The 26,692-nt window shown below is 43.6% G+C and overlaps 14 non-coding genes across 14 annotated transcripts; all 14 read left to right on the top strand.

Moving 5' to 3' along the window:
* The first annotated feature begins 2,208 nt into the window (after positions 1 to 2,208).
* On the top strand, positions 2,209 to 2,396 carry LOC141211706 (U2 spliceosomal RNA). Its single transcript, XR_012281649.1, has one exon. It is a non-coding gene; the product is annotated as a U2 spliceosomal RNA (small nuclear RNA).
* A 2,853-nt stretch (positions 2,397 to 5,249) lies between these two features.
* LOC141211704 (U2 spliceosomal RNA) lies at positions 5,250 to 5,437 on the top strand. Its single transcript, XR_012281647.1, has one exon. It is a non-coding gene; the product is annotated as a U2 spliceosomal RNA (small nuclear RNA).
* A 6,070-nt stretch (positions 5,438 to 11,507) lies between these two features.
* On the top strand, positions 11,508 to 11,707 carry LOC141211767 (U2 spliceosomal RNA). The gene has a single exon (XR_012281693.1). It is a non-coding gene; the product is annotated as a U2 spliceosomal RNA (small nuclear RNA).
* A 1,115-nt stretch (positions 11,708 to 12,822) lies between these two features.
* LOC141212266 (U2 spliceosomal RNA) lies at positions 12,823 to 13,013 on the top strand. The gene has a single exon (XR_012282079.1). It is a non-coding gene; the product is annotated as a U2 spliceosomal RNA (small nuclear RNA).
* A 1,115-nt stretch (positions 13,014 to 14,128) lies between these two features.
* Positions 14,129 to 14,319, top strand: LOC141212265 (U2 spliceosomal RNA). The gene has a single exon (XR_012282078.1). It is a non-coding gene; the product is annotated as a U2 spliceosomal RNA (small nuclear RNA).
* Positions 14,320 to 15,434: 1,115 nt separating this feature from the next.
* On the top strand, positions 15,435 to 15,625 carry LOC141212264 (U2 spliceosomal RNA). Its single transcript, XR_012282077.1, has one exon. It is a non-coding gene; the product is annotated as a U2 spliceosomal RNA (small nuclear RNA).
* A 1,115-nt stretch (positions 15,626 to 16,740) lies between these two features.
* Positions 16,741 to 16,931, top strand: LOC141212262 (U2 spliceosomal RNA). The gene has a single exon (XR_012282076.1). It is a non-coding gene; the product is annotated as a U2 spliceosomal RNA (small nuclear RNA).
* Positions 16,932 to 18,046: 1,115 nt separating this feature from the next.
* LOC141211528 (U2 spliceosomal RNA) lies at positions 18,047 to 18,237 on the top strand. The gene has a single exon (XR_012281500.1). It is a non-coding gene; the product is annotated as a U2 spliceosomal RNA (small nuclear RNA).
* Positions 18,238 to 19,352: 1,115 nt separating this feature from the next.
* LOC141212261 (U2 spliceosomal RNA) lies at positions 19,353 to 19,543 on the top strand. Its single transcript, XR_012282075.1, has one exon. It is a non-coding gene; the product is annotated as a U2 spliceosomal RNA (small nuclear RNA).
* A 1,118-nt stretch (positions 19,544 to 20,661) lies between these two features.
* On the top strand, positions 20,662 to 20,852 carry LOC141212260 (U2 spliceosomal RNA). The gene has a single exon (XR_012282074.1). It is a non-coding gene; the product is annotated as a U2 spliceosomal RNA (small nuclear RNA).
* A 1,115-nt stretch (positions 20,853 to 21,967) lies between these two features.
* LOC141211527 (U2 spliceosomal RNA) lies at positions 21,968 to 22,158 on the top strand. Its single transcript, XR_012281499.1, has one exon. It is a non-coding gene; the product is annotated as a U2 spliceosomal RNA (small nuclear RNA).
* Positions 22,159 to 23,270: 1,112 nt separating this feature from the next.
* On the top strand, positions 23,271 to 23,461 carry LOC141212259 (U2 spliceosomal RNA). The gene has a single exon (XR_012282073.1). It is a non-coding gene; the product is annotated as a U2 spliceosomal RNA (small nuclear RNA).
* A 1,115-nt stretch (positions 23,462 to 24,576) lies between these two features.
* On the top strand, positions 24,577 to 24,767 carry LOC141212258 (U2 spliceosomal RNA). Its single transcript, XR_012282072.1, has one exon. It is a non-coding gene; the product is annotated as a U2 spliceosomal RNA (small nuclear RNA).
* A 1,118-nt stretch (positions 24,768 to 25,885) lies between these two features.
* Positions 25,886 to 26,076, top strand: LOC141212257 (U2 spliceosomal RNA). The gene has a single exon (XR_012282071.1). It is a non-coding gene; the product is annotated as a U2 spliceosomal RNA (small nuclear RNA).
* Positions 26,077 to 26,692: the final 616 nt, after the last annotated feature.

Raw genomic sequence — 26,692 nt, 5'->3', positions numbered from 1 at the left:
AGCCAGGTATCCTGCCTGCAGTAGATGGAATGTGGCAATGGAACGCTGGCTGCGCGTGTCATAATAGGCTCTGAGCCTTTATATACCTGTGCACAGCAGCAGCCACCTTCAGTCTGCTGCTGGACAGCCAGCAGCAGCAGCAGCAGGAGAGGTATGTAATCAGGAGCCCTCCTGCTAAGGGTAGACAGCTGCTCGTTCCACCCCACCCCCCGCCTTAATTGGTTCTCCTCCCTTCCAACGGTGTTGAGGCGGGTGGGAACAGCAGGGGGTGAAGGTGCTGTGTTTAAAGAGGTGGAGTTATGCAGATCTAAAACGCGTGGATTGCAGCAGCAGCAAGCCGAAAAGTGCAGGCATGTAAGGGATCTAGAGGTTGACAACATGTCTTCTTAACGGGAGTCCAGGAGCTCATCTCCACAAATGGACTTTTCAGGATCCTTGGGTGGCTCCGTAGTTTGAAACCAATTCTGGTTATCGCTTCTCGGCCTTTTGGCTAAGATCAAGTGCAGTGATCTAGCGGCTGCTGCCTTGGTCTTGGCTGAGAGGTGCTCGGGGTACCCGGCTCCTTGGCCTGGGGGGATCGCTCTGTTTTTCAGCAGGGCTTCACCTCCCTGCTGCTATTAGGGAGTCGGATTAGTCCCCGGGCAACGGGAGGCGATCATCTACCTGGCACTTCGGTGTTGAAGGTTTCTATTGAGAAGAGGAGAACCTGTTTGTGAAGAAGATGTCTGCAGCATCACATGAAGGAGAGGAAGATCATGTGCCTGAATTCGCTAAGGTGCAGAATTCTATTCGTTTGGTTGTTCAGGAGAACTTTCGAGATCAAAAGGATTTTAGGTATGTGATGAGTCAAGTTCTTGTGGATCTTTTTGGTTTGAAGACAGAAGAAGTGTTGGCGATAATGGACTACCCCAGGAGGGGTGTTTATGATATAGTTTTTGTTGACAAAGTTTTTTTTGAAGGATATCTAAGGAAAATGACTGCAAGCCAGGATAAAAGAATGGAGGGGATAAGTGTAATGCCACACTTCCCCGTTAGAGATAAATGGATCATTGTTAAAATGTACTCTCCATTGGTGGATGAAGAGGATGTTCTTACATTTTTGGAGTTTTTTTGTTTGTCAGTAACACCAAAAGGGAAGATTTATAATGAATTTGGTTTTTGGACTTCGAAGTGGAAATTTTTGGTCCGTTTCAAAGAAGATGAGCAGGGGACTGTGTTGCTTCCCCCAGCTAGGTTTAAGTTGGGTAATATAAATGGTGATATTTTTTTCAGTGGTATACCCACTTTTTGTCGAGTTTGTCGTCAATACGGGCATGGAAAGGAAAATTGTTCGGGTGGTGTATGTGGTTTTTGCAAAAAAGGTGATCATGAGTCAAAGGATTGTAAAGATCGGAGGAAGTGCAACTTGTGTCAGGAAGATACGCATGTTTTTAAGAATTGCCCAAAGAGGAAAAGAAATAAAGAGAAGGAGGTAGTGGTTAAAAAGGTTTTGGTAGAGAGAAAGGAGGAAAGTGTAGAAAAGGTGTTGGTGGTAAAGGGAAAAGAAAGCAAACCTGTAGGAGTGCAGAGGGAGATGGAGAAAACAAGAGTAGATTGGGGGGATAGGGTAGAGAGTGAAATGGGAGGTGTAAGTCAGGGAACTGGCCGTGGTAAGGTTAAAAAGCAAGAAAAGAGAAAGGAACAGGAAGTGGAGGTGGCAATGGAAGAAAATATAGTTGTTTTTCAACAACCTATGTTTATAAAGAATGCAGAATATTTTAACCGGTTGTACCGTAAGTTGTATGATGAGAAACGTTTGGACTATCTTATAGAGAATGTTAGGAAAGAACTAATAAGAGATAAAAATGTTTTTTGTGTGAAATATAGAATACCAGATGGTGTATCGAAACAAGTTTTTTCAGCATCAAGGTTTGAAGATTTGTCCCTTAAGGTTCTGAGTTGGGTTGGGGTTCATGCTTTTGATAATGGTTACAAGTATTTTACTTGATGTTATTACTGTTGTTAATACAGTTATAATTTAATTTTTATTTTTTTGGTATCCATTCAGGTTCTGAAACATTTCTTTCTTTGTAAGTATTGTTGTATTTTTGTAATTTTTTTTTCTGACATTAAAAGTACCAAAACCTGATGATGATTTAAGTTGGAGTCCACGTCTTGTCTCCCTTTGGGGAGAAGAGGACTGTGGAGTGGACTTTAATTTTAACCTGAATAGGTTCTAAAAAAAAAAAAAAAAAAAAAAAAAATCTGTTCTTATCAGTTTAATATCTGATACGTCCCCTATCTGGGGACCATATATTAAATGGATTTTTAGAACAGGGAGATGGAAAAAGAGCTTGCTCTGTCCACTCCACGCATTGACCTGGTATTGCAGTATCTCCAGGACCGGTGCACCCCTTCTTTAATGCAGTTTCTAAAATCAGAAAGAATTGAATTCAATGTTTTTTGTTCATTTTGCTTGTTTGTCGGATTTTGGGATGGACTCTTTGGCTTTGCTTTTCTTCTCCTCATTGGATTTTTCATGTTCAAAGTTGCAGAAGCCAGATTACAAGCTCATTTTGGTTCAACTTCAGCAACTGTGCATTGCATTGCCATGTAATGTGATGCAATGCTATCTTTCTAGCTCTCCCTTTTTACTTCCTTTTGGATAAACAGACATATTAGGCAAGCATTTTGGAGCTTTCACCTAAATAACTACAGGTGGTGAGATAAGCTGCACAATATAATTGACCTTTCAGTATATTGTTGCACACACACCATCTATTTAGCAAATGCCCTTGTTATCAACAGCAGCCTTTTAAACTCACCTGAGCTAACAGGTATGTGCGCTGGTTACTCTGCTGCGCTTAAAATTTCTTTTTTGGTTTGCTACAATGCCTTTTCTGAAACGTTGTCTCCTTCTGCTGGAACACTGACTTCTTTCATTTAATGCCTGCAGACTATAAAAGAGAACCCAACCCAAAAAGTTTGGTTGATTAGTCTGTGGCATTCTGTTAAACTGTTGCTTATGGCGGTCTCTGTGAGTTTCTCAGCGACATTCAGCCAGCCAGGTATCCTGCCTGCAGTAGATGGAATGTGGTAATGGAACGCTGGCTGCGCGTGTCATAATAGGCTCTGAGCCTTTATATACCTGTGCACAGCAGCAGCCACCTTCAGTCTGCTGCTGGACAGCCAGCAGCAGCAGCAGCAGGAGAGGTATGTAATCAGGAGCCCTCCTGCTAAGGGTAGACAGCTGCTCGTTCCACCCCACCCCCCGCCATAATTGGTTCTCCTCCCTTCCAACGGTGTTGAGGCGGGTGGGAACAGCAGGGGGTGAAGGTGCTGTGTTTAAAGAGGTGGAGTTATGCAGATCTAAAACGCGTGGATTGCAGCAGCAGCAAGCCGAAAAGTGCAGGCATGTAAGGGATCTAGAGGTTGACAACATGTCTTCTTAACGGGAGTCCAGGAGCTCATCTCCACAAATGGACTTTTCAGGATCCTTGGGTGGCTCCGTAGTTTGAAACCAATTCTGGTTATCGCTTCTCGGCCTTTTGGCTAAGATCAAGTGCAGTGATCTAGCGGCTGCTGCCTTGGTCTTGGCTGAGAGGTGCTCGGGGTACCCGGCTCCTTGGCCTGGGGGGATCGCTCTGTTTTTCAGCAGGGCTTCACCTCCCTGCTGCTATTAGGGAGTCGGATTAGTCCCCGGGCAACGGGAGGCGATCATCTACCTGGCACTTCGGTGTTGAAGGTTTCTATTGAGAAGAGGAGAACCTGTTTGTGAAGAAGATGTCTGCAGCATCACATGAAGGAGAGGAAGATCATGTGCCTGAATTCGCTAAGGTGCAGAATTCTATTCGTTTGGTTGTTCAGGAGAACTTTCGAGATCAAAAGGATTTTAGGTATGTGATGAGTCAAGTTCTTGTGGATCTTTTTGGTTTGAAGACAGAAGAAGTGTTGGCGATAATGGACTACCCCAGGAGGGGTGTTTATGATATAGTTTTTGTTGACAAAGTTTTTTTTGAAGGATATCTAAGGAAAATGACTGCAAGCCAGGATAAAAGAATGGAGGGGATAAGTGTAATGCCACACTTCCCCGTTAGAGATAAATGGATCATTGTTAAAATGTACTCTCCATTGGTGGATGAAGAGGATGTTCTTACATTTTTGGAGTTTTTTTGTTTGTCAGTAACACCAAAAGGGAAGATTTATAATGAATTTGGTTTTTGGACTTCGAAGTGGAAATTTTTGGTCCGTTTCAAAGAAGATGAGCAGGGGACTGTGTTGCTTCCCCCAGCTAGGTTTAAGTTGGGTAATATAAATGGTGATATTTTTTTCAGTGGTATACCCACTTTTTGTCGAGTTTGTCGTCAATACGGGCATGGAAAGGAAAATTGTTCGGGTGGTGTATGTGGTTTTTGCAAAAAAGGTGATCATGAGTCAAAGGATTGTAAAGATCGGAGGAAGTGCAACTTGTGTCAGGAAGATACGCATGTTTTTAAGAATTGCCCAAAGAGGAAAAGAAATAAAGAGAAGGAGGTAGTGGTTAAAAAGGTTTTGGTAGAGAGAAAGGAGGAAAGTGTAGAAAAGGTGTTGGTGGTAAAGGGAAAAGAAAGCAAACCTGTAGGAGTGCAGAGGGAGATGGAGAAAACAAGAGTAGATTGGGGGGATAGGGTAGAGAGTGAAATGGGAGGTGTAAGTCAGGGAACTGGCCGTGGTAAGGTTAAAAAGCAAGAAAAGAGAAAGGAACAGGAAGTGGAGGTGGCAATGGAAGAAAATATAGTTGTTTTTCAACAACCTATGTTTATAAAGAATGCAGAATATTTTAACCGGTTGTACCGTAAGTTGTATGATGAGAAACGTTTGGACTATCTTATAGAGAATGTTAGGAAAGAACTAATAAGAGATAAAAATGTTTTTTGTGTGAAATATAGAATACCAGATGGTGTATCGAAACAAGTTTTTTCAGCATCAAGGTTTGAAGATTTGTCCCTTAAGGTTCTGAGTTGGGTTGGGGTTCATGCTTTTGATAATGGTTACAAGTATTTTACTTGATGTTATTACTGTTGTTAATACAGTTATAATTTAATTTTTATTTTTTTGGTATCCATTCAGGTTCTGAAACATTTCTTTCTTTGTAAGTATTGTTGTATTTTTGTAATTTTTTTTTCTGACATTAAAAGTACCAAAACCTGATGATGATTTAAGTTGGAGTCCACGTCTTGTCTCCCTTTGGGGAGAAGAGGACTGTGGAGTGGACTTTAATTTTAACCTGAATAGGTTCTAAAAAAAAAAAAAAAAAAAAAAAAAATCTGTTCTTATCAGTTTAATATCTGATACGTCCCCTATCTGGGGACCATATATTAAATGGATTTTTAGAACAGGGAGATGGAAAAAGAGCTTGCTCTGTCCACTCCACGCATTGACCTGGTATTGCAGTATCTCCAGGACCGGTGCACCCCTTCTTTAATGCAGTTTCTAAAATCAGAAAGAATTGAATTCAATGTTTTTTGTTCATTTTGCTTGTTTGTCGGATTTTGGGATGGACTCTTTGGCTTTGCTTTTCTTCTCCTCATTGGATTTTTCATGTTCAAAGTTGCAGAAGCCAGATTACAAGCTCATTTTGGTTCAACTTCAGCAACTGTGCATTGCATTGCCATGTAATGTGATGCAATGCTATCTTTCTAGCTCTCCCTTTTTACTTCCTTTTGGATAAACAGACATATTAGGCAAGCATTTTGGAGCTTTCACCTAAATAACTACAGGTGGTGAGATAAGCTGCACAATATAATTGACCTTTCAGTATATTGTTGCACACACACCATCTATTTAGCAAATGCCCTTGTTATCAACAGCAGCCTTTTAAACTCACCTGAGCTAACAGGTATGTGCGCTGGTTACTCTGCTGCGCTTAAAATTTCTTTTTTGGTTTGCTACAATGCCTTTTCTGAAACGTTGTCTCCTTCTGCTGGAACACTGACTTCTTTCATTTAATGCCTGCAGACTATAAAAGAGAACCCAACCCAAAAAGTTTGGTTGATTAGTCTGTGGCATTCTGTTAAACTGTTGCTTATGGCGGTCTCTGTGAGTTTCTCAGCGACATTCAGCCAGCCAGGTATCCTGCCTGCAGTAGATGGAATGTGGTAATGGAACGCTGGCTGCGCGTGTCATAATAGGCTCTGAGCCTTTATATACCTGTGCACAGCAGCAGCCACCTTCAGTCTGCTGCTGGACAGCCAGCAGCAGCAGCAGCAGGAGAGGTATGTAATCAGGAGCCCTCCTGCTAAGGGTAGACAGCTGCTCGTTCCACCCCACCCCCCGCCATAATTGGTTCTCCTCCCTTCCAACGGTGTTGAGGCGGGTGGGAACAGCAGGGGGTGAAGGTGCTGTGTTTAAAGAGGTGGAGTTATGCAGATCTAAAACGCGTGGATTGCAGCAGCAGCAAGCCGAAAAGTGCAGGCATGTAAGGGATCTAGAGGTTGACAACATGTCTTCTTAACGGGAGTCCAGGAGCTCATCTCCACAAATGGACTTTTCAGGATCCTTGGGTGGCTCCGTAGTTTGAAACCAATTCTGGTTATCGCTTCTCGGCCTTTTGGCAAGATCAGTGGTGGTTTTCTGCTGCTGGTGTTGTTTGGAGGGCAGTTGTGACTGGGGTTCCCCCTTGTGGGGCCCTAGTGTGCGATTGAGCGGCGATTGTGTTTATCTGCTGTAAAAATGGTGGAGAAAACACGTGGATTAGAGGACTCGGTCCGTCTGAAGGTGGCTGCAGGTCATGAAGGAGAAATCGGTTTGGACCAAGTTTGCGTTGATGTCTTGAAGAACATTAATGGCTTGAAGGTAACGGATGTATTGGCACTGCAGGATTTTCAGAAACAAGGAATTTATGATATCACTTTTGTTTCTTTGAGTATTTGCCAGAGAGTCTACATGGAGTTGGTACGAATGAAGGAAGAAAAGGAATTGAAATGCCTAGAGTTTATTGCACTGGAACCTCTGTTCCAGCAGACATATAAGTATGTGGTTGTGCACATGTATAACCCTAAAGTTCCGGATGAGACTGTTTCCAATTTTTTAGCTCGGTATTGTAGTGAGGTTAAATTTTTGGGAAGAATGAAGAACAAATACAATTATCTAAATGGCAAGAGGAGATATGTTGTAAAACTGAGACCGGATGATAGAGCTATTGGGGGTGCCAAGAGCATTCCTGCACAGTTTTCTATCGGAGGAGAAAGGGGATTTTGTTTTTATAATGGACAGATGGAATATTGTAGGAAGTGTCATGAGTTTGGACATGTTCAGAAAGATTGTCCAGTGCAAGGTGATGTTTGTAGAGGTTGTGGGAAATCTGGGCATGTTGCAAGTGGTTGCCCAATGAATAAGGTGTGTGATTTGTGTGGACATGCAGATCACCTTGCAAGGAAATGTAGATTGTGGGCTCAGATTCCTAGGTCACAGGTGGACGCTGAAGAGAGGCAGAAGAAGACTCGGCAGGAAAGTGGGGAGGAGGGCGAAGGCTCAGACTCAGAGGGGGAAAGCCAAAAACAAGATGGTGGTAGGGGAAGAGACCATGCGGTGCCCAAGATGGAGGAAAAGGGGCGGAGCCAGAAGAAAGTTGGTTTGAGGGAGGGGCTGGAAGTAATAAACAAAGTAGCTGATGTGCATGGCCCGGGTGATGGGATGGATTTGTCTAATATGGCGGAGTCAGTGAATCCTGTTTTGGGAAGAGATGGGGGTGAGGAAATGGAGGTTTTGGAGGAGGAGGATTCTGATTCGGATGGAACTATAACCCCTCAGCAGCGTGATAGGGTTAACAGTGATTGGAGTGAAAATGAGGAGGAAGATGATGGCAAGGAGGAGAGTTATGCCTCCGTGATTAAAAGAAGTAAGGTGGAGGGGTGTTGGTCTGGGGGGCAGGAAGATCCAGTCTCCCTAAGACCAGGTTATTCTAACAGGGACTCGAGTTCTGAGTCGCCTGATATACGTAGAAAAGTGGGTGGCAGGAGTGGGTTTTCTCCTGGTTCATGATGGATCGGGTATGGTGGAGATTTTTTCCTGTTGTTATGATGGCGTTGTGTGTTGCTTCTCTGAATGTACGAGGGATTGGTTCTGCTTGTAGGAGAGCAGGGATACTGGAGTACATTGAGAGTGTGAATGCAGATATTGTCTGTCTGCAGGAATGTGTAATTAAATCTGCCCCGCATGAGAGTGAGTGGAATAAGGGGCAATCTTTTTGGTCCCCATGCTCAGAAAACAGGAATGAAGGGGTGGGCATTTTACTGTGTAATTCCAGTCTAAAGGTTTTAGAGTTTAAAGTAATCATACCTGGGAGATGTTTGCTTTTATTAGTGGATTTTTTAGGTCAGCGGGTACGGGTTTTTAATGTTTATGCCCCTGCTGATAAACAAGCAAGAGTTGGGTTTTTGGAGTCTCTAAAGTTGTTTTTACCAGGCAGAGACTTCACTATAGTGGCTGGAGATTTTAATTGTGTCAGATCCGCAAAAGATCGTAAGAGCTCTACGGAAGGTAGGACTGATGTTACGTCTAATATTTTAAATCAGATTGTGCAGGATTTACGCTACACGGATGCTGGTCTGATGGTTGGGCCAAGTGATAAGTTCACATACATATCAGATAGTGGACGTAGTGTTTCCCGAATTGACTATGTTTTTATGTCTGAAGGGATTAAGGTGGCCAAGTGCAACCACGTGATGACGACTTTTTCTGACCACAAGATGATAGTGGTAGATCTGTGTATAGCTGAGTCCCTGGCTTTTGGAAAGGGACTCTGGAAGCTGAACGTAAGCCTGCTGGAAGAGGAGAGTGTTAAGGTTGGTTTTAATAAAGTGTTTTTGTCTTGTGTGTCTGAACAGCACCTTTTTACAGATTTGCTAGAGTGGTGGGACTGGGCTAAGGAGAAATTTGCATGTTATTTTAAAGGGGTGTGTTTTAGGAGAGCGAAAGTCAAAAGGGATCATGATGCTGCTGTTATTTCAAAATTGGAAGTACTCCATAAGTTTAAGAGAGCGGGGATGGAGGTGGATAAAGAGATTGCAGATTTGAAGGACGAACTGAAGAAGATACTTATTGAAAAAGGGAAGACTATTATGTTTAAGGCAAAAATAAAGCACATGGAGGAAAATGAGCAATGTTCGAGATACTTTTTTAAAAAATGTTTTAAACCTAAAGGGGTTTTTAAGTCTGTTTTTTCTCCTGCAGGGGAGGTATCTGGGGATGAGATGATTGGCAGTATTCTTTCCTTTTATGAAACACTCTTCTCTAACGATAGTAGAGCCAGTGATGCGGAAATTAATGATTATTGCAAAGTATTAACTAATAATATTCCTGAGGAGAAAATTGGGTTTTTAAGTGAGGAGGTTGGGAAAGATGAAATTAGACGGGCAGTGGATGGCCTGGCGAAAGGCAAGACGCCAGGCTGTGATGGTCTTCCTGCTGAATTTTATGTTAGATTTTGGGATATTATAGGTGTGGAGTTTTCCCGGGTGGTGCAATATGGTTTTACTCATGGGATTTTATCGGTTTCTATGCGTAGGGGGATTGTTACGCTGATTCATAAGAAAGGGGACAAGAGGGATATTAAAAATTGGAGGCCCATAACATTGTTAAACAGTGATTACAAAATTATTTCTAAAATTGTGGCTGGTAGACTGGCAGATGTGATAGGTGATATGGTGGGGGAGTATCAGGCATGTGCAGTGCCTGGTAGGAAAATTTCAGATAATTTGCTGCTTCTAAGAGACTTAATTTATCAGGCTAATTTGAATAAGAATGCTCTTTTGTTACAGTCGGTGGACCTGGAGAAAGCCTTTGATAAAATATCACATAGATTTTTGTTCTCTGCTTTAAGTCACCTTGGTGTTCCGGATAAATTATTGATGGTCATTAAGAGTTTTTATTGTGGGGTCAGTAGCCAGATTTTAGTTAATGGGCATGTGAGTTCCAGTTTTAATATTTTATCGGGAGTTAGGCAGGGTTGTCCCCTGTCACCAATTCTTTTTATCTGTGTGGTGGAGGCCCTTTTAAAAAGTGTGCAAGTTGACAAGTGTGTGGCTGGTGTTTTTATTCCTGGGGGATCCGGGGGTCCAGTCAAGTCTTTAAGTTATATGGATGATATTGTTTTTACTTGTGGTTCACAGGCGGATCTCAATAGAGTGAATTTGCACGTAAGGATTTTTTGTTGTGTGGCTGGTATGGCGGTGAATTGGGGAAAGTGCCAGCTTTGTAACTTTGGGAGGCAGGTTGAGGTTAACGTGGCAGGAGTGGAGAGTAGGGAGGAAATTGAGGTTCTTGGTGTCATCTTTGAGAAGGAACTGAAAGGGAAAAGCAGCCTGAAGATTCTAGAAGACAAAATGGATCAGAAGTTGAACTTTTGGAAACTAAGGAACCTGTCGCTGAGAGGGAAAGTGCTGGTAATCAAGTCTGTGATTCTCCCGCTTCTGCTGTACACTGCTTTGATTTTCCCACCTGCTGTGCTTTGGACAAAGAGAGTGACAAGGAAACTGTTTGTGTTTTTTTGGGGATCCAAAATGGAGAAACTAAGAAGAGGAATGGTTATGTGTTCTGTGGAAAATGGGGGTTGTGATTTTCCTAACATTGACTTATTTTTAAGAATGCATTATTTTTTGAACATTTATAAATTATCCCAGTGCAATAACAGGACTGCGGACATGTGCAAATATTTAGCAGGACGGCTTTTCCAGAAATGGAGCTGGTGTGAGAAGGATTTAAGAAAACCAGTTTCGTTTGTGATACCGTTTTTTTATGTGGTGCTTAGGTCCTTCTATGATCAAAATGGGATAAGCTCCATGGTTAGACCGGACAAAAAACTGATTGTCTCAGGTATTAAGAAGAAGGAGATGTTATGTGATGTGCCGTTTTGTAATAATGCACAGTCTGGACAGGTGTGGAAGCTTTTTTTCATGCGTGGAATCAGCAACAGACAGAAGGATGTAACCTGGATGGCGTTGCATGGATGCTTGCCAACAAGGGCTTTTTTGAATGACCGGGGGATAAAGGTTCAAGAACTATGTCCTAGGGAAGGTTGCAATAAGGTGGAAACAATACAGCATATTTTTTGGGACTGTTTTTTTGCTAAAAAAGTTTTTACCTTGTTGTCACGTATGTTTGTTGCTTTAGTTGGTTTTCATTGTTTCGATTTTGAAAGGATTTTAATAGGTCAAGATTTTAAGTACTCGCAAAGGAAGCGGGCAAGCTGGATTATTTTTGTCATATATAAAGAGGTTTTATGGGACGTTCGGAATTTGGTGATTTTTAAAAAGATTGTTTTTTCCCCCATGGAATGCAGAAAGATTTTTCTTGCTAGACTGTTTTATGCCTATTTATTGGATAAAAAGAAGTATGGTGAGACAGCAGCAGAAGCACTCTGGAACTTTTCACATTGGACTTCTTACAGTAAGTAACAGTTAATTGCAGGGTTGTGTTTTTTGGGATTTTGTTTTTGTTTTTCCGAATGATGATTTGAGAACCCGTTATGTGAATATGCGCTATGATGCATAAATTAATGTGGGTCTTAATCTGAGGAAAAAAAAAAAAAAAAAAATCTGTTCTTATCAGTTTAATATCTGATACGTCCCCTATCTGGGGACCATATATTAAATGGATTTTTAGAACAGGGAGATGGAAAAAGAGCTTGCTCTGTCCACTCCACGCATTGACCTGGTATTGCAGTATCTCCAGGACCGGTGCACCCCTTCTTTAATGCAGTTTCTAAAATCAGAAAGAATTGAATTCAATGTTTTTTGTTCATTTTGCTTGTTTGTCGGATTTTGGGATGGACTCTTTGGCTTTGCTTTTCTTCTCCTCATTGGATTTTTCATGTTCAAAGTTGCAGAAGCCAGATTACAAGCTCATTTTGGTTCAACTTCAGCAACTGTGCATTGCATTGCCATGTAATGTGATGCAATGCTATCTTTCTAGCTCTCCCTTTTTACTTCCTTTTGGATAAACAGACATATTAGGCAAGCATTTTGGAGCTTTCACCTAAATAACTACAGGTGGTGAGATAAGCTGCACAATATAATTGACCTTTCAGTATATTGTTGCACACACACCATCTATTTAGCAAATGCCCTTGTTATCAACAGCAGCCTTTTAAACTCACCTGAGCTAACAGGTATGTGCGCTGGTTACTCTGCTGCGCTTAAAATTTCTTTTTTGGTTTGCTACAATGCCTTTTCTGAAACGTTGTCTCCTTCTGCTGGAACACTGACTTCTTTCATTTAATGCCTGCAGACTATAAAAGAGAACCCAACCCAAAAAGTTTGGTTGATTAGTCTGTGGCATTCTGTTAAACTGTTGCTTATGGCGGTCTCTGTGAGCTTCTCAGCGACATTCAGCCAGCCAGGTATCCTGCCTGCAGTAGATGGAATGTGGCAATGGAACGCTGGCTGCGCGTGTCATAATAGGCTCTGAGCCTTTATATACCTGTGCACAGCAGCAGCCACCTTCAGTCTGCTGCTGGACAGCCAGCAGCAGCAGCAGCAGGAGAGGTATGTAATCAGGAGCCCTCCTGCTAAGGGTAGACAGCTGCTCGTTCCACCCCACCCCCCGCCTTAATTGGTTCTCCTCCCTTCCAACGGTGTTGAGGCGGGTGGGAACAGCAGGGGGTGAAGGTGCTGTGTTTAAAGAGGTGGAGTTATGCAGATCTAAAACGCGTGGATTGCAGCAGCAGCAAGCCGAAAAGTGCAGGCATGTAAGGGATCTAGAGGTTGACAACATGTCTTCTTAACGGGAGTCCAGGAGCTCATCTCCACAAATGGACTTTTCAGGATCCTTGGGTGGCTCCGTAGTTTGAAACCAATTCTGGTTATCGCTTCTCGGCCTTTTGGCTAAGATCAAGTGTAGTATCTGTTCTTATCAGTTTAATATCTGATACGTCCCCTATCTGGGGACCATATATTAAATGGATTTTTAGAACAGGGAGATGGAAAAAGAGCTTGCTCTGTCCACTCCACGCATTGACCTGGTATTGCAGTATCTCCAGGACCGGTGCACCCCTTCTTTAATGCAGTTTCTAAAATCAGAAAGAATTGAATTCAATGTTTTTTGTTCATTTTGCTTGTTTGTCGGATTTTGGGATGGACTCTTTGGCTTTGCTTTTCTTCTCCTCATTGGATTTTTCATGTTCAAAGTTGCAGAAGCCAGATTACAAGCTCATTTTGGTTCAACTTCAGCAACTGTGCATTGCATTGCCATGTAATGTGATGCAATGCTATCTTTCTAGCTCTCCCTTTTTACTTCCTTTTGGATAAACAGACATATTAGGCAAGCATTTTGGAGCTTTCACCTAAATAACTACAGGTGGTGAGATAAGCTGCACAATATAATTGACCTTTCAGTATATTGTTGCACACACACCATCTATTTAGCAAATGCCCTTGTTATCAACAGCAGCCTTTTAAACTCACCTGAGCTAACAGGTATGTGCGCTGGTTACTCTGCTGCGCTTAAAATTTCTTTTTTGGTTTGCTACAATGCCTTTTCTGAAACGTTGTCTCCTTCTGCTGGAACACTGACTTCTTTCATTTAATGCCTGCAGACTATAAAAGAGAACCCAACCCAAAAAGTTTGGTTGATTAGTCTGTGGCATTCTGTTAAACTGTTGCTTATGGCGGTCTCTGTGAGCTTCTCAGCGACATTCAGCCAGCCAGGTATCCTGCCTGCAGTAGATGGAATGTGGCAATGGAACGCTGGCTGCGCGTGTCATAATAGGCTCTGAGCCTTTATATACCTGTGCACAGCAGCAGCCACCTTCAGTCTGCTGCTGGACAGCCAGCAGCAGCAGCAGCAGGAGAGGTATGTAATCAGGAGCCCTCCTGCTAAGGGTAGACAGCTGCTCGTTCCACCCCACCCCCCGCCTTAATTGGTTCTCCTCCCTTCCAACGGTGTTGAGGCGGGTGGGAACAGCAGGGGGTGAAGGTGCTGTGTTTAAAGAGGTGGAGTTATGCAGATCTAAAACGCGTGGATTGCAGCAGCAGCAAGCCGAAAAGTGCAGGCATGTAAGGGATCTAGAGGTTGACAACATGTCTTCTTAACGGGAGTCCAGGAGCTCATCTCCACAAATGGACTTTTCAGGATCCTTGGGTGGCTCCGTAGTTTGAAACCAATTCTGGTTATCGCTTCTCGGCCTTTTGGCTAAGATCAAGTGTAGTATCTGTTCTTATCAGTTTAATATCTGATACGTCCCCTATCTGGGGACCATATATTAAATGGATTTTTAGAACAGGGAGATGGAAAAAGAGCTTGCTCTGTCCACTCCACGCATTGACCTGGTATTGCAGTATCTCCAGGACCGGTGCACCCCTTCTTTAATGCAGTTTCTAAAATCAGAAAGAATTGAATTCAATGTTTTTTGTTCATTTTGCTTGTTTGTCGGATTTTGGGATGGACTCTTTGGCTTTGCTTTTCTTCTCCTCATTGGATTTTTCATGTTCAAAGTTGCAGAAGCCAGATTACAAGCTCATTTTGGTTCAACTTCAGCAACTGTGCATTGCATTGCCATGTAATGTGATGCAATGCTATCTTTCTAGCTCTCCCTTTTTACTTCCTTTTGGATAAACAGACATATTAGGCAAGCATTTTGGAGCTTTCACCTAAATAACTACAGGTGGTGAGATAAGCTGCACAATATAATTGACCTTTCAGTATATTGTTGCACACACACCATCTATTTAGCAAATGCCCTTGTTATCAACAGCAGCCTTTTAAACTCACCTGAGCTAACAGGTATGTGCGCTGGTTACTCTGCTGCGCTTAAAATTTCTTTTTTGGTTTGCTACAATGCCTTTTCTGAAACGTTGTCTCCTTCTGCTGGAACACTGACTTCTTTCATTTAATGCCTGCAGACTATAAAAGAGAACCCAACCCAAAAAGTTTGGTTGATTAGTCTGTGGCATTCTGTTAAACTGTTGCTTATGGCGGTCTCTGTGAGCTTCTCAGCGACATTCAGCCAGCCAGGTATCCTGCCTGCAGTAGATGGAATGTGGCAATGGAACGCTGGCTGCGCGTGTCATAATAGGCTCTGAGCCTTTATATACCTGTGCACAGCAGCAGCCACCTTCAGTCTGCTGCTGGACAGCCAGCAGCAGCAGCAGCAGGAGAGGTATGTAATCAGGAGCCCTCCTGCTAAGGGTAGACAGCTGCTCGTTCCACCCCACCCCCCGCCTTAATTGGTTCTCCTCCCTTCCAACGGTGTTGAGGCGGGTGGGAACAGCAGGGGGTGAAGGTGCTGTGTTTAAAGAGGTGGAGTTATGCAGATCTAAAACGCGTGGATTGCAGCAGCAGCAAGCCGAAAAGTGCAGGCATGTAAGGGATCTAGAGGTTGACAACATGTCTTCTTAACGGGAGTCCAGGAGCTCATCTCCACAAATGGACTTTTCAGGATCCTTGGGTGGCTCCGTAGTTTGAAACCAATTCTGGTTATCGCTTCTCGGCCTTTTGGCTAAGATCAAGTGTAGTATCTGTTCTTATCAGTTTAATATCTGATACGTCCCCTATCTGGGGACCATATATTAAATGGATTTTTAGAACAGGGAGATGGAAAAAGAGCTTGCTCTGTCCACTCCACGCATTGACCTGGTATTGCAGTATCTCCAGGACCGGTGCACCCCTTCTTTAATGCAGTTTCTAAAATCAGAAAGAATTGAATTCAATGTTTTTTGTTCATTTTGCTTGTTTGTCGGATTTTGGGATGGACTCTTTGGCTTTGCTTTTCTTCTCCTCATTGGATTTTTCATGTTCAAAGTTGCAGAAGCCAGATTACAAGCTCATTTTGGTTCAACTTCAGCAACTGTGCATTGCATTGCCATGTAATGTGATGCAATGCTATCTTTCTAGCTCTCCCTTTTTACTTCCTTTTGGATAAACAGACATATTAGGCAAGCATTTTGGAGCTTTCACCTAAATAACTACAGGTGGTGAGATAAGCTGCACAATATAATTGACCTTTCAGTATATTGTTGCACACACACCATCTATTTAGCAAATGCCCTTGTTATCAACAGCAGCCTTTTAAACTCACCTGAGCTAACAGGTATGTGCGCTGGTTACTCTGCTGCGCTTAAAATTTCTTTTTTGGTTTGCTACAATGCCTTTTCTGAAACGTTGTCTCCTTCTGCTGGAACACTGACTTCTTTCATTTAATGCCTGCAGACTATAAAAGAGAACCCAACCCAAAAAGTTTGGTTGATTAGTCTGTGGCATTCTGTTAAACTGTTGCTTATGGCGGTCTCTGTGAGCTTCTCAGCGACATTCAGCCAGCCAGGTATCCTGCCTGCAGTAGATGGAATGTGGCAATGGAACGCTGGCTGCGCGTGTCATAATAGGCTCTGAGCCTTTATATACCTGTGCACAGCAGCAGCCACCTTCAGTCTGCTGCTGGACAGCCAGCAGCAGCAGCAGCAGGAGAGGTATGTAATCAGGAGCCCTCCTGCTAAGGGTAGACAGCTGCTCGTTCCACCCCACCCCCCGCCTTAATTGGTTCTCCTCCCTTCCAACGGTGTTGAGGCGGGTGGGAACAGCAGGGGGTGAAGGTGCTGTGTTTAAAGAGGTGGAGTTATGCAGATCTAAAATGCGTGGATTGCAGCAGCAGCAAGCCGAAAAGTGCAGGCATGTAAGGGATCTAGAGGTTGACAACATGTCTTCTTAACGGGAGTCCAGGAGCTCATCTCCACAAATGGACTTTTCAGGATCCTTGGGTGGCTCCGTAGTTTGAAACCAATTCTGGTTATCGCTTCTCGGCCTTTTGGCTAAGATCAAGTGTAGTATCTGTTCTTATCAGTTTAATATCTGATACGTCCCCTATCTGGGGACCATATATTAAATGGATTTTTAGAACAGGGAGATGGAAAAAGAGCTTGCTCTGTCCACTCCACGCATTGACCTGGTATTGCAGTATCTCCAGGACCGGTGCACCCCTTCTTTAATGCAGTTTCTAAAATCAGAAAGAATTGAATTCAATGTTTTTTGTTCATTTTGCTTGTTTGTCGGATTTTGGGATGGACTCTTTGGCTTTGCTTTTCTTCTCCTCATTGGATTTTTCATGTTCAAAGTTGCAGAAGCCAGATTACAAGCTCATTTTGGTTCAACTTCAGCAACTGTGCATTGCATTGCCATGTAATGTGATGCAATGCTATCTTTCTAGCTCTCCCTTTTTACTTCCTTTTGGATAAACAGACATATTAGGCAAGCATTTTGGAGCTTTCACCTAAATAACTACAGGTGGTGAGATAAGCTGCACAATATAATTGACCTTTCAGTATATTGTTGCACACACACCATCTATTTAGCAAATGCCCTTGTTATCAACAGCAGCCTTTTAAACTCACCTGAGCTAACAGGTATGTGCGCTGGTTACTCTGCTGCGCTTAAAATTTCTTTTTTGGTTTGCTACAATGCCTTTTCTGAAACGTTGTCTCCTTCTGCTGGAACACTGACTTCTTTCATTTAATGCCTGCAGACTATAAAAGAGAACCCAACCCAAAAAGTTTGGTTGATTAGTCTGTGGCATTCTGTTAAACTGTTGCTTATGGCGGTCTCTGTGAGCTTCTCAGCGACATTCAGCCAGCCAGGTATCCTGCCTGCAGTAGATGGAATGTGGCAATGGAACGCTGGCTGCGCGTGTCATAATAGGCTCTGAGCCTTTATATACCTGTGCACAGCAGCAGCCACCTTCAGTCTGCTGCTGGACAGCCAGCAGCAGCAGCAGCAGGAGAGGTATGTAATCAGGAGCCCTCCTGCTAAGGGTAGACAGCTGCTCGTTCCACCCCACCCCCCGCCTTAATTGGTTCTCCTCCCTTCCAACGGTGTTGAGGCGGGTGGGAACAGCAGGGGGTGAAGGTGCTGTGTTTAAAGAGGTGGAGTTATGCAGATCTAAAACGCGTGGATTGCAGCAGCAGCAAGCCGAAAAGTGCAGGCATGTAAGGGATCTAGAGGTTGACAACATGTCTTCTTAACGGGAGTCCAGGAGCTCATCTCCACAAATGGACTTTTCAGGATCCTTGGGTGGCTCCGTAGTTTGAAACCAATTCTGGTTATCGCTTCTCGGCCTTTTGGCTAAGATCAAGTGTAGTATCTGTTCTTATCAGTTTAATATCTGATACGTCCCCTATCTGGGGACCATATATTAAATGGATTTTTAGAACAGAGAGATGGAAAAAGAGCTTGCTCTGTCCACTCCACGCATTGACCTGGTATTGCAGTATCTCCAGGACCGGTGCACCCCTTCTTTAATGCAGTTTCTAAAATCAGAAAGAATTGAATTCAATGTTTTTTGTTCATTTTGCTTGTTTGTCGGATTTTGGGATGGACTCTTTGGCTTTGCTTTTCTTCTCCTCATTGGATTTTTCATGTTCAAAGTTGCAGAAGCCAGATTACAAGCTCATTTTGGTTCAACTTCAGCAACTGTGCATTGCATTGCCATGTAATGTGATGCAATGCTATCTTTCTAGCTCTCCCTTTTTACTTCCTTTTGGATAAACAGACATATTAGGCAAGCATTTTGGAGCTTTCACCTAAATAACTACAGGTGGTGAGATAAGCTGCACAATATAATTGACCTTTCAGTATATTGTTGCACACACACCATCTATTTAGCAAATGCCCTTGTTATCAACAGCAGCCTTTTAAACTCACCTGAGCTAACAGGTATGTGCGCTGGTTACTCTGCTGCGCTTAAAATTTCTTTTTTGGTTTGCTACAATGCCTTTTCTGAAACGTTGTCTCCTTCTGCTGGAACACTGACTTCTTTCATTTAATGCCTGCAGACTATAAAAGAGAACCCAACCCAAAAAGTTTGGTTGATTAGTCTGTGGCATTCTGTTAAACTGTTGCTTATGGCGGTCTCTGTGAGCTTCTCAGCGACATTCAGCCAGCCAGGTATCCTGCCTGCAGTAGATGGAATGTGGCAATGGAACGCTGGCTGCGCGTGTCATAATAGGCTCTGAGCCTTTATATACCTGTGCACAGCAGCAGCCACCTTCAGTCTGCTGCTGGACAGCCAGCAGCAGCAGCAGCAGGAGAGGTATGTAATCAGGAGCCCTCCTGCTAAGGGTAGACAGCTGCTCGTTCCACCCCACCCCCCGCCTTAATTGGTTCTCCTCCCTTCCAACGGTGTTGAGGCGGGTGGGAACAGCAGGGGGTGAAGGTGCTGTGTTTAAAGAGGTGGAGTTATGCAGATCTAAAACGCGTGGATTGCAGCAGCAGCAAGCCGAAAAGTGCAGGCATGTAAGGGATCTAGAGGTTGACAACATGTCTTCTTAACGGGAGTCCAGGAGCTCATCTCCACAAATGGACTTTTCAGGATCCTTGGGTGGCTCCGTAGTTTGAAACCAATTCTGGTTATCGCTTCTCGGCCTTTTGGCTAAGATCAAGTGTAGTATCTGTTCTTATCAGTTTAATATCTGATACGTCCCCTATCTGGGGACCATATATTAAATGGATTTTTAGAACAGGGAGATGGAAAAAGAGCTTGCTCTGTCCACTCCACGCATTGACCTGGTATTGCAGTATCTCCAGGACCGGTGCACCCCTTCTTTAATGCAGTTTCTAAAATCAGAAAGAATTGAATTCAATGTTTTTTGTTCATTTTGCTTGTTTGTCGGATTTTGGGATGGACTCTTTGGCTTTGCTTTTCTTCTCCTCATTGGATTTTTCATGTTCAAAGTTGCAGAAGCCAGATTACAAGCTCATTTTGGTTCAACTTCAGCAACTGTGCATTGCATTGCCATGTAATGTGATGCAATGCTATCTTTCTAGCTCTCCCTTTTTACTTCCTTTTGGATAAACAGACATATTAGGCAAGCATTTTGGAGCTTTCACCTAAATAACTACAGGTGGTGAGATAAGCTGCACAATATAATTGACCTTTCAGTATATTGTTGCACACACACCATCTATTTAGCAAATGCCCTTGTTATCAACAGCAGCCTTTTAAACTCACCTGAGCTAACAGGTATGTGCGCTGGTTACTCTGCTGCGCTTAAAATTTCTTTTTTGGTTTGCTACAATGCCTTTTCTGAAACGTTGTCTCCTTCTGCTGGAACACTGACTTCTTTCATTTAATGCCTGCAGACTATAAAAGAGAACCCAACCCAAAAAGTTTGGTTGATTAGTCTGTGGCATTCTGTTAAACTGTTGCTTATGGCGGTCTCTGTGAGCTTCTCAGCGACATTCAGCCAGCCAGGTATCCTGCCTGCAGTAGATGGAATGTGGCAATGGAACGCTGGCTGCGCGTGTCATAATAGGCTCTGAGCCTTTATATACCTGTGCACAGCAGCAGCCACCTTCAGTCTGCTGCTGGACAGCCAGCAGCAGCAGCAGCAGCAGGAGAGGTATGTAATCAGGAGCCCTCCTGCTAAGGGTAGACAGCTGCTCGTTCCACCCCACCCCCCGCCTTAATTGGTTCTCCTCCCTTCCAACGGTGTTGAGGCGGGTGGGAACAGCAGGGGGTGAAGGTGCTGTGTTTAAAGAGGTGGAGTTATGCAGATCTAAAACGCGTGGATTGCAGCAGCAGCAAGCCGAAAAGTGCAGGCATGTAAGGGATCTAGAGGTTGACAACATGTCTTCTTAACGGGAGTCCAGGAGCTCATCTCCACAAATGGACTTTTCAGGATCCTTGGGTGGCTCCGTAGTTTGAAACCAATTCTGGTTATCGCTTCTCGGCCTTTTGGCTAAGATCAAGTGTAGTATCTGTTCTTATCAGTTTAATATCTGATACGTCCCCTATCTGGGGACCATATATTAAATGGATTTTTAGAACAGGGAGATGGAAAAAGAGCTTGCTCTGTCCACTCCACGCATTGACCTGGTATTGCAGTATCTCCAGGACCGGTGCACCCCTTCTTTAATGCAGTTTCTAAAATCAGAAAGAATTGAATTCAATGTTTTTTGTTCATTTTGCTTGTTTGTCGGATTTTGGGATGGACTCTTTGGCTTTGCTTTTCTTCTCCTCATTGGATTTTTCATGTTCAAAGTTGCAGAAGCCAGATTACAAGCTCATTTTGGTTCAACTTCAGCAACTGTGCATTGCATTGCCATGTAATGTGATGCAATGCTATCTTTCTAGCTCTCCCTTTTTACTTCCTTTTGGATAAACAGACATATTAGGCAAGCATTTTGGAGCTTTCACCTAAATAACTACAGGTGGTGAGATAAGCTGCACAATATAATTGACCTTTCAGTATATTGTTGCACACACACCATCTATTTAGCAAATGCCCTTGTTATCAACAGCAGCCTTTTAAACTCACCTGAGCTAACAGGTATGTGCGCTGGTTACTCTGCTGCGCTTAAAATTTCTTTTTTGGTTTGCTACAATGCCTTTTCTGAAACGTTGTCTCCTTCTGCTGGAACACTGACTTCTTTCATTTAATGCCTGCAGACTATAAAAGAGAACCCAACCCAAAAAGTTTGGTTGATTAGTCTGTGGCATTCTGTTAAACTGTTGCTTATGGCGGTCTCTGTGAGCTTCTCAGCGACATTCAGCCAGCCAGGTATCCTGCCTGCAGTAGATGGAATGTGGCAATGGAACGCTGGCTGCGCGTGTCATAATAGGCTCTGAGCCTTTATATACCTGTGCACAGCAGCAGCCACCTTCAGTCTGCTGCTGGACAGCCAGCAGCAGCAGCAGCAGGAGAGGTATGTAATCAGGAGCCCTCCTGCTAAGGGTAGACAGCTGCTCGTTCCACCCCACCCCCCGCCTTAATTGGTTCTCCTCCCTTCCAACGGTGTTGAGGCGGGTGGGAACAGCAGGGGGTGAAGGTGCTGTGTTTAAAGAGGTGGAGTTATGCAGATCTAAAACGCGTGGATTGCAGCAGCAGCAAGCCGAAAAGTGCAGGCATGTAAGGGATCTAGAGGTTGACAACATGTCTTCTTAACGGGAGTCCAGGAGCTCATCTCCACAAATGGACTTTTCAGGATCCTTGGGTGGCTCCGTAGTTTGAAACCAATTCTGGTTATCGCTTCTCGGCCTTTTGGCTAAGATCAAGTGTAGTATCTGTTCTTATCAGTTTAATATCTGATACGTCCCCTATCTGGGGACCATATATTAAATGGATTTTTAGAACAGAGAGATGGAAAAAGAGCTTGCTCTGTCCACTCCACGCATTGACCTGGTATTGCAGTATCTCCAGGACCGGTGCACCCCTTCTTTAATGCAGTTTCTAAAATCAGAAAGAATTGAATTCAATGTTTTTTGTTCATTTTGCTTGTTTGTCGGATTTTGGGATGGACTCTTTGGCTTTGCTTTTCTTCTCCTCATTGGATTTTTCATGTTCAAAGTTGCAGAAGCCAGATTACAAGCTCATTTTGGTTCAACTTCAGCAACTGTGCATTGCATTGCCATGTAATGTGATGCAATGCTATCTTTCTAGCTCTCCCTTTTTACTTCCTTTTGGATAAACAGACATATTAGGCAAGCATTTTGGAGCTTTCACCTAAATAACTACAGGTGGTGAGATAAGCTGCACAATATAATTGACCTTTCAGTATATTGTTGCACACACACCATCTATTTAGCAAATGCCCTTGTTATCAACAGCAGCCTTTTAAACTCACCTGAGCTAACAGGTATGTGCGCTGGTTACTCTGCTGCGCTTAAAATTTCTTTTTTGGTTTGCTACAATGCCTTTTCTGAAACGTTGTCTCCTTCTGCTGGAACACTGACTTCTTTCATTTAATGCCTGCAGACTATAAAAGAGAACCCAACCCAAAAAGTTTGGTTGATTAGTCTGTGGCATTCTGTTAAACTGTTGCTTATGGCGGTCTCTGTGAGCTTCTCAGCGACATTCAGCCAGCCAGGTATCCTGCCTGCAGTAGATGGAATGTGGCAATGGAACGCTGGCTGCGCGTGTCATAATAGGCTCTGAGCCTTTATATACCTGTGCACAGCAGCAGCCACCTTCAGTCTGCTGCTGGACAGCCAGCAGCAGCAGCAGGAGAGGTATGTAATCAGGAGCCCTCCTGCTAAGGGTAGACAGCTGCTCGTTCCACCCCACCCCCCGCCTTAATTGGTTCTCCTCCCTTCCAACGGTGTTGAGGCGGGTGGGAACAGCAGGGGGTGAAGGTGCTGTGTTTAAAGAGGTGGAGTTATGCAGATCTAAAACGCGTGGATTGCAGCAGCAGCAAGCCGAAAAGTGCAGGCATGTAAGGGATCTAGAGGTTGACAACATGTCTTCTTAACGGGAGTCCAGGAGCTCATCTCCACAAATGGACTTTTCAGGATCCTTGGGTGGCTCCGTAGTTTGAAACCAATTCTGGTTATCGCTTCTCGGCCTTTTGGCTAAGATCAAGTGTAGTATCTGTTCTTATCAGTTTAATATCTGATACGTCCCCTATCTGGGGACCATATATTAAATGGATTTTTAGAACAGGGAGATGGAAAAAGAGCTTGCTCTGTCCACTCCACGCATTGACCTGGTATTGCAGTATCTCCAGGACCGGTGCACCCCTTCTTTAATGCAGTTTCTAAAATCAGAAAGAATTGAATTCAATGTTTTTTGTTCATTTTGCTTGTTTGTCGGATTTTGGGATGGACTCTTTGGCTTTGCTTTTCTTCTCCTCATTGGATTTTTCATGTTCAAAGTTGCAGAAGCCAGATTACAAGCTCATTTTGGTTCAACTTCAGCAACTGTGCATTGCATTGCCATGTAATGTGATGCAATGCTATCTTTCTAGCTCTCCCTTTTTACTTCCTTTTGGATAAACAGACATATTAGGCAAGCATTTTGGAGCTGTCACCTAAATAACTACAGGTGGTGAGATAAGCTGCACAATATAATTGACCTTTCAGTATATTGTTGCACACACACCATCTATTTAGCAAATGCCCTTGTTATCAACAGCAGCCTTTTAAACTCACCTGAGCTAACAGGTATGTGCGCTGGTTACTCTGCTGCGCTTAAAATTTCTTTTTTGGTTTGCTACAATGCCTTTTCTGAAACGTTGTCTCCTTCTGCTGGAACACTGACTTCTTTCATTTAATGCCTGCAGACTATAAAAGAGAACCCAACCCAAAAAGTTTGGTTGATTAGTCTGTGGCATTCTGTTAAACTGTTGCTTATGGCGGTCTCTGTGAGCTTCTCAGCGACATTCAGCCAGCCAGGTATCCTGCCTGCAGTAGATGGAATGTGGCAATGGAACGCTGGCTGCGCGTGTCATAATAGGCTCTGAGCCTTTATATACCTGTGCACAGCAGCAGCCACCTTCAGTCTGCTGCTGGACAGCCAGCAGCAGCAGCAGCAGGAGAGGTATGTAATCAGGAGCCCTCCTGCTAAGGGTAGACAGCTGCTCGTTCCACCCCACCCCCCGCCTTAATTGGTTCTCCTCCCTTCCAACGGTGTTGAGGCGGGTGGGAACAGCAGGGGGTGAAGGTGCTGTGTTTAAAGAGGTGGAGTTATGCAGATCTAAAACGCGTGGATTGCAGCAGCAGCAAGCCGAAAAGTGCAGGCATGTAAGGGATCTAGAGGTTGACAACATGTCTTCTTAACGGGAGTCCAGGAGCTCATCTCCACAAATGGACTTTTCAGGATCCTTGGGTGGCTCCGTAGTTTGAAACCAATTCTGGTTATCGCTTCTCGGCCTTTTGGCTAAGATCAAGTGTAGTATCTGTTCTTATCAGTTTAATATCTGATACGTCCCCTATCTGGGGACCATATATTAAATGGATTTTTAGAACAGGGAGATGGAAAAAGAGCTTGCTCTGTCCACTCCACGCATTGACCTGGTATTGCAGTATCTCCAGGACCGGTGCACCCCTTCTTTAATGCAGTTTCTAAAATCAGAAAGAATTGAATTCAATGTTTTTTGTTCATTTTGCTTGTTTGTCGGATTTTGGGATGGACTCTTTGGCTTTGCTTTTCTTCTCCTCATTGGATTTTTCATGTTCAAAGTTGCAGAAGCCAGATTACAAGCTCATTTTGGTTCAACTTCAGCAACTGTGCATTGCATTGCCATGTAATGTGATGCAATGCTATCTTTCTAGCTCTCCCTTTTTACTTCCTTTTGGATAAACAGACATATTAGGCAAGCATTTTGGAGCTTTCACCTAAATAACTACAGGTGGTGAGATAAGCTGCACAATATAATTGACCTTTCAGTATATTGTTGCACACACACCATCTATTTAGCAAATGCCCTTGTTATCAACAGCAGCCTTTTAAACTCACCTGAGCTAACAGGTATGTGCGCTGGTTACTCTGCTGCGCTTAAAATTTCTTTTTTGGTTTGCTACAATGCCTTTTCTGAAACGTTGTCTCCTTCTGCTGGAACACTGACTTCTTTCATTTAATGCCTGCAGACTATAAAAGAGAACCCAACCCAAAAAGTTTGGTTGATTAGTCTGTGGCATTCTGTTAAACTGTTGCTTATGGCGGTCTCTGTGAGCTTCTCAGCGACATTCAGCCAGCCAGGTATCCTGCCTGCAGTAGATGGAATGTGGCAATGGAACGCTGGCTGCGCGTGTCATAATAGGCTCTGAGCCTTTATATACCTGTGCACAGCAGCAGCCACCTTCAGTCTGCTGCTGGACAGCCAGCAGCAGCAGCAGCAGCAGGAGAGGTATGTAATCAGGAGCCCTCCTGCTAAGGGTAGACAGCTGCTCGTTCCACCCCACCCCCCGCCTTAATTGGTTCTCCTCCCTTCCAACGGTGTTGAGGCGGGTGGGAACAGCAGGGGGTGAAGGTGCTGTGTTTAAAGAGGTGGAGTTATGCAGATCTAAAACGCGTGGATTGCAGCAGCAGCAAGCCGAAAAGTGCAGGCATGTAAGGGATCTAGAGGTTGACAACATGTCTTCTTAACGGGAGTCCAGGAGCTCATCTCCACAAATGGACTTTTCAGGATCCTTGGGTGGCTCCGTAGTTTGAAACCAATTCTGGTTATCGCTTCTCGGCCTTTTGGCTAAGATCAAGTGTAGTATCTGTTCTTATCAGTTTAATATCTGATACGTCCCCTATCTGGGGACCATATATTAAATGGATTTTTAGAACAGGGAGATGGAAAAAGAGCTTGCTCTGTCCACTCCACGCATTGACCTGGTATTGCAGTATCTCCAGGACCGGTGCACCCCTTCTTTAATGCAGTTTCTAAAATCAGAAAGAATTGAATTCAATGTTTTTTGTTCATTTTGCTTGTTTGTCGGATTTTGGGATGGACTCTTTGGCTTTGCTTTTCTTCTCCTCATTGGATTTTTCATGTTCAAAGTTGCAGAAGCCAGATTACAAGCTCATTTTGGTTCAACTTCAGCAACTGTGCATTGCATTGCCATGTAATGTGATGCAATGCTATCTTTCTAGCTCTCCCTTTTTACTTCCTTTTGGATAAACAGACATATTAGGCAAGCATTTTGGAGCTTTCACCTAAATAACTACAGGTGGTGAGATAAGCTGCACAATATAATTGACCTTTCAGTATATTGTTGCACACACACCATCTATTTAGCAAATGCCCTTGTTATCAACAGCAGCCTTTTAAACTCACCTGAGCTAACAGGTATGTGCGCTGGTTACTCTGCTGCGCTTAAAATTTCTTTTTTGGTTTGCTACAATGCCTTTTCTGAAACGTTGTCTCCTTCTGCTGGAACACTGACTTCTTTCATTTAATGCCTGCAGACTATAAAAGAGAACCCAACCCAAAAAGTTTGGTTGATTAGTCTGTGGCATTCTGTTAAACTGTTGCTTATGGCGGT

Source organism: Phyllobates terribilis, unplaced genomic scaffold (assembly GCF_046119375.1).
Source record: "Phyllobates terribilis strain yellow unplaced genomic scaffold, ASM4611937v1 Scaffold_170__1_contigs__length_4071412, whole genome shotgun sequence".
Taxonomy (NCBI): domain Eukaryota; kingdom Metazoa; phylum Chordata; class Amphibia; order Anura; family Dendrobatidae; genus Phyllobates; species Phyllobates terribilis.
This window is presented reverse-complemented; position numbering and strand designations above follow the sequence as displayed.